Source organism: Mirounga angustirostris, unplaced genomic scaffold (assembly GCF_029215605.1).
Source record: "Mirounga angustirostris isolate CCGP_5_RB_7025 unplaced genomic scaffold, mMirAng1.0.hap1 SCAF_11, whole genome shotgun sequence".
Lineage (NCBI taxonomy): Eukaryota > Metazoa > Chordata > Mammalia > Carnivora > Phocidae > Mirounga > Mirounga angustirostris.
In genome coordinates, this window is record NW_026991719.1 from 81,257,284 (window position 1) to 81,264,160 (window position 6,877).

The following is a 6,877-nucleotide window of genomic DNA, read 5'->3' on the forward strand; positions in this document are numbered from 1 at the left end:
ATGAACCATTTTTTTAAAAGATTTTATTTATTTATTTGCGAGAGAGAGCGCGCGTGAGCACACAAGCGGGGGGAGCGGCAGGCAGAGGAAGAAGCAGACTCCCAGCTGAGCAGGGACACTGACGTAGAACGCAATCCCAGGACCTGGGATCACGACCAAGCCGAAGGCAGACGCTTAACAGACTGAGCCACCCAGGCATACAGAAACATTTCTTTGATACAAGTCCTCTGCCCTTGAAATTGAAATTGTTTTTTTTTAAATTTTCATAAGCATTTAAAAAATTTTTAAAAGCACAAAAAGTATCTTTATACATACATTTTTGCATATATCAATTATTTCTAAACTATATGCCTAGGAGTGGAATTGCTGAGTCAAAGGTACACACATTTTTAAGGCTTTTGATTTGCAGTATCAGAAAGATTATGGTACTTTGTGTTTGCACCAGGAGTATATGCCCCCCCCCCCCCCCCCCGCCAGCCTCCTCAGTGATGCATATTATTCTTGATCGTGGCTAATTTGAAAGTTGAAAAATGGTATCCTATTGTTATTTTAATTTCTGTTTAACTGATACTGAGGTGGAGTATTTTTCTCTTTCTAAACTCATCTCCATGTCCACAGGACTATTGAGCTACTCAGGACACTAGACTTTTATCAAGACAACATTCTCCAAAAGCCCAGAAGTAAAAGCAAATAAATCCCCTTCCTTTGATTTAATCATAAATGGAAGATCTAAGGGACCTTTATATGTTTTTAAAAAGAAGGAAGCCTATGTTATTATACAAATAATTCAGTCTCCTCTGTGCATTTATTAATAGAGTCTCAACACGCTTTAAGGTTTTTCAGGGTGGTTAAAGCTTGTTCTTCACCATTGGTTCTCAAACTTCAGTGTGCCCCAGTATTATCTGCAGGGCTCGTAAAAACATTGATTACTGGGCCTCACTCCTAGAGTTTCTGAAATTTGGTAATTCTGGGTTTGTGTTTAAGAATGTGCTGCTGCAGGGCGCCTGGGGGGCTCAGTCGTTAAGTGTCTGCCTTCAGCTCAGGTCATGATCCCAGGGTCCTGGGATCGAGCCCCGCATCGGGCTCCCTGCTCAGTTGGAAGTCTGCTTCTCCCTCTCCCAATCCCCCTGCTTGTGGTCCCTCTCTTGCTGTGTCTCTCTCTGTCAAATAAATAAAATCTTAAAAAAAAAAAAAATCTGCTGAGGCTCTTGGTCTCAATGACCCCATTTTGTGACCCATCCCTCTCTAATGGCTAAAGGCCCAGAACGGCAGCTTTAAGAAGCAGCTTGCTCCGTGATTCCTGATCGCCTCCCCTACATTCCCGTAACAATTTAAACTTTCTGTTAAAGTACAGATTGCATATGATTGTTTACAATATCTTGCACCTCCCACAAGGACTTCAAACACCTGTGACGCCAGGGGTTCTCTTACATTTCTGCATATGTAGTTGCGGTTAACAATTACACCTCTCAATGACCTTCAGGCCTGGATGCCCTCGGGTCACCCCCAGCTGCACCTGAACTTCAAGTCGGTTTTGTGGCTCTCCTGACCAGCTGGGAAATGGATTGTTATCTTTGGCTCTGCTTATAGCTTGGGGCCCAGAGAAATGCTCTGAGAGGGGAAGCAAATACCAAATTGGTATTACCTGATTCAATTTTATTCAAGGATACTTTTTATTGAGTATCATTTCTAGTAAATCATTCACACTGAGGGTACAGTGAGAGGTGATTTGAGATTCTTTAATGACTTCTAATTTCTGTCACAGCTGCCAGGGGAGCAAGAAATCCATTTTGGCTCATGCCATACCGAGCCAGTCATTACCTTGCCCTCCCAAGGTCCTTCAGGAAGCCTTTCTCAGGGAGTTCACAAGTAGGTGTTTTTCCTTTCACCGCGGCTCAGTTAATTTTCCAGAACGTTCTCTAAGTATGAGCACAGATTCTCCACTTAGCCACTAGATGTCACCAAATGCCAGGAAAGGATTGGCTGAGCTCGGTGCTCAAAGGTGTTTGCAGCCTCTTCCTGGATAAGAAAACTCCCATGTATTTAGGGAAGCGGTCAAAAGAGAGAGACCTTGGAGGTCAGCAGTCAGCACTAGAGGTGTGGAAAGGGACAGAAGTACCTGTCAGGAGAGCAGCACAGATGCGCGCACACACACACACACACACACACCTCTAACTCTTTCAAATCTAACACCCGAACACTACCCAGGAGAGTTTGCTGGGAGGTAAAGTGGGAAACCCCACCCATAGCTCCCCAACCACCAAGCCAGGGGATTCATTCTGGACTGCACCTGTGAGCTACCTGGCAGGCCCAGGCTGAAAGTTGGCAGCCACAACAATCATGGCCTAAGGGGGTCTCCGGCTGAGGGCTGAGGCCCGTGGTTTTCAGAGTGTGCTTCCTGGACCGGCAGCCTGACCTGGAGCTTGTTAGAAATGCAAAGTCTCAGGTCCCTCCTAGGCTGACTGAATCAGAAACTCTGGGGGGCGAGGCCCCAAATCTGCATTTTAACACGCCCCGCAGGTGATGCTGACAGCACAGAACCATTGGCTAGTGTAGGCATCCTGTTATTCACTCATTCGTTTCTTTCTGCATTCATTCATCCAACCCTAAAGGAGGTCCCTAAACCAGAGACAATCTTATCTGTAAGCATGGCCCCGCTTCTGTGTCCTCCCCTCCCAAACTGGTATGAAAACGCATTGCAAATTCACTTACAAATCAAGGTTCTTTCTCCTCGGGGAGAATTCCCAAGTTGTCAGCAAAAAGGAAGATTTCTCCACGATGGGCCTCGAGGGCGGTTGCAAGAACAGATTGCCGCGCGGATGAAATCAAATTCTGCTCACTGCCCCTGACGCTTAGCTGGGAGGGTCACAAGGGCCATTTCACAACCTGCTCTCACAGTGACCAAAATTCAGTCTTGTGAATGCAGGGCAGTCATGTCGGTGGGGTCACCAGGTTAGCTGGGTCCACGGCCCCGTGCAGAGGGTTAGCTTGTGCTTGGCGCCTGTCTGTGGGAGGCCTCCCCCCGCCCCCGCTGGCAGTGATCTGCACGGCAGATGCCCAGAACACACTTCCCACCAGCTGTCAGTCACCAGCTGCTGAAAAGAGAATGTTAGCCTTCTGAAAAAAGAGATGGGTCCTGAGAGACAACATCTGAGAATCACTGTGATTTAGTCAGTAATTATTTTTGAACCATTTACGAATCCTGGACTATGAGGTGTTGAAACAGGTACTACCAGGAATCCTAGTCCCCGGGCTGTCATTGGCCCTACCTCCCTAATGACAGGACTTTGTTTCTGGGCTGACATCATTGCATCTGGCTCCATTCTCCCTCAGGATGAATTTCCTTTTGCTCAGACCTCCCTATCCCCACTATGACCTGGAATAGTCTTGTGGCAGGGCCTCCCCACCGGTTCTTCGGCTGTGCCTTGTCTCAAGGAGCGGACATAGTTGAATCCTTTCCTGGAGGCTCCTGAGCCTCTACTACGAGTAAACTTTCATTGGGTCCATTTCATCACCAACAGCCACAAACAGCCTCCTAGATCCCCCCCCCCAACTATATACAAATCATGAGTACCTTCCAAGGAGTCTCTTCAGCCCACACACAAGTGGACTTGTGCAAGTCTTTTCTGCAATCTTTCAAATCTGCCCAGTTCCAGTAGGTTCCCAAGTATGGACATAGGAGTCAGCCCCTGCAGATGAGATAGATCCATGCTGCAAAGCAGGTTTCTGACTTCTGCCGTGCTGAAAAGTTGGTAAATTCAGCAACTGAATGACTCCCTGGGTATCAGACTGTCGGCCTGCCCTGGGCCATGCCCGCCCCCCTGTGTAATTTTGTCACCCCTGGGCACATCCCAACCACTCTGCTTGGTCCTGACTGCAGGGGGCCTGCCTAAAGTTTGTGCAACTCAGGGATGGGAGAAGGCATATGTTCTAAGAATACACAGGGTCTGGTTCAAACGTGACCATAAGGCAGGTTTACCTAAGGTACATGAAGGACAGAAGAGAGCCAAGTTAAGCTGAAATCCATATTGGGGCAAGTAGGGTTACTCAGGTACTAGTGGAGGCCCTGGGGAGCAGAACCATGGCTATTGCAATCCGTTAGACCAGAATCCATTTTAGAATGAAATACCTAGTGCTTAGCAATCAGACAGGTATAGGTCAGCATCCTGCTTCAATCTTTTATTTGCTCTGTGACTTTGGACACGAAACCCTATTTGAGTTTGTTTCCTCACCTGTGACGTGGAGGTAGTAATGATGTTGCTGTATGATATTGTTACAGTTTGTGATTTGCTACACGCAGCAAGCCGGAACAGTAGCTGTCACCTGTGAAGTCAATTCCGACGTTCATCCACCTGCAGTCGATCCATCTGCAAGGCTGCCGCCGTGTCTGTGAGAGCACTGGCACCCCCCAGACTTGCCAGGTGCCGGTTCGGATGCAGTTTCCTACATCCCATAAACCTTTGGACTTGTACCTGGATTTAGAGAGGTAAGGAAGGGATCAGGAAGGAAAGGCAGGCGTGACTTTGCAGACAGAAAGAAGAGGATCAACACAGGGCAGGAGCAAGGCAGGGACACCTCCAGAGCCCACTGAGACCCACGATCCCTTACTGAATGGAGGAAGAGATGGCTTGGAGGCCAGTAGGACAGTGACCACAGTCCAGCTGCACCTGTCTCTGGCCGTGCACAGCTGCAAGACAGCATAGTGTCCAGCTTTCATTTTACCACAGCAAAGAACCTCTGCGGAGGTTCTAAGCCACCATATCCACAGAGAGCAGCACTGGAAGAATGTTCTGGAGATCACTCCACCTTCCCAAGATTTTAGTATCTGTGCCATTATCAATAAAGGCTGATCATGCCTTACATTGTGAGTGTGTGTTTATGATCAGGTTCTATTTCATCCAGCCCAAATCTGTGATTGTCAGCAAAAAGGGGCTTTCTTCAAGGTGGGCCTACTATGTCTCCCACCCTACAATGAGAGACCAGAGAGATCTCTACATTATGGGCATTTTCTGTCATATTCCTTTTTTTAATGTTTTTTAAGGATTTTATTTAGTTACTTGAGAGGTAGAGAGAGAGCACAGAGGGAGAGTGAGAGGGAGAAACAGACTCCCCACTGAGCAGGGAACCCCACCACGGGGCTCGATCCCAGGACCCCAGGATCATGACCTGAGCGGAAGGCAGATGCTTAACCGACTGAGGCACCCAGGCTCCCCTTCTGTCATATTCCTGAAAGCCATTTCCCAAAAGGCCTCAGCACAGAGAAACCCCAATTCAATGCTCAGGATGGGAGGCAGGGTTGTGTTTGGACTCCTGCAGGGAGCCTGGCTCAAGGTTTACATGGGAGAAAGGTTGGGGACTCCTGAATATGCTGCCCTTTGTGAAGCAGAAGGCCTCCAGTGGTCATGGATCAGAGGTACCAAGACCCTGCTTCCTTGCAATCTCCTGCATGAGGATGTATGTGCTCACCCAGAGACTGAGCCCAGGAGTCACCTCCATTCATTTATGACCACATACTGAGTGACTGGTGTGTATCAGGCAGGGTGACAATGCTGATGTGAACAATGAGGTTGCTTTGCCTGACTGTATTAGTTTCCTGAGGCTGCTGTAACAAGTTGTCACCAACTTGGTGGCTTAGAACAGAAGCTTATTCATTCTCACATAATTCTGGAGGCCAGACATTCAACATCAGTTTCACGGAGCCAAGACCAAGATGTTGGCAGAGCTATACCCAATCCAGAGGCTCTAGGGAGGAATCTATTCTTTGCTTCTTCTCAGCTTCTGGTGGCTGTCAGCATTGTTTGGTTTGTGGCCAGGTTGCTCTCATTTCTGTTTCCATGGTCACGTTGTGTCTTCTTCTCCTCCTCCTCCCCCTGCTCCCCCTCCTCCTCCTCTTTCTTCTTCTTCTTCTTCCTTCTTCTTCTTCTTTTCTTCTTCTTCTTCTTCTTCTTCTTCTTCTTCTTCTTCTTCTTCTTCTTCTTCTTCTTCTTCTTCTTCTTCTTCTTCTCTTCTTCTCCTCCTCCTCTTCTTCTTTTCTTCTTCTTCTTCCCCTCCTGCTCTTCTTCTTCTCCTTCTCCTTCTCCTTCTCCTTCTCCTTCTTCTTCTTCTTCTTCTTCTTCTTCTTCTTCTTCTTCTTCTTCTTCTTCTTCTTCTTCTTCTTCTTCTTCTTCCTTCTTCTTCTTCTCCTTCTTCTTCTTCTTCTTCTTCTTCTTCTTCTTCTTCTTCTTCTTCTTCTTCTTCTTCTTCTTCTTTCTTCTTTCTTCTTCTTCTTTCTTCTCCTTCTCCTCCTCCTTCTTTTTTTGCAAAAATGTAACTTTATTTCTCTATAACTAAACTCAGTATATCTCACAACTACCACCCCACCATCCCAAACCTTTTTAATGAGAACTGAAAGCTAAATTTGCCAATTCAGGGTAACCCAGTTACTTCTGGGTTAGAACTTAGTTTCTTTAGGATAAGCATGCTGATAAATTCAAGATTCTCTCTGCCCTCTTCATAGTCCTGCCTTTTTCCCAGGGAGTAATCTCAACTGGAAGTAGAAGAGCATCAGGACATAACCTGTATTTTTCCCCCTTCTGTTTGGTCTTTGTTTTGTTTTGTTTTCTTTCTCCTCTTCTTCTGTGTGCAAATATCCCTCTGCCTTCCTGCCTCTTATAAATTCATTTGCAATGGCATTTAGGGTTTATCCAGATAATACAGGATAATCTCCCCACGTCAAAATCCTTAATTTAATTACATATGCAAATTCTCATTTTCCAAATAAGGTAACATTTACAGGTTCTGGGGATTGGGATGTGGACATATCTTTGGGAGCCATTATTAGACTACCTCACTGACCAATGTCTCTTGACTGGATACCTAGAGGTCATTGAGAGGACAC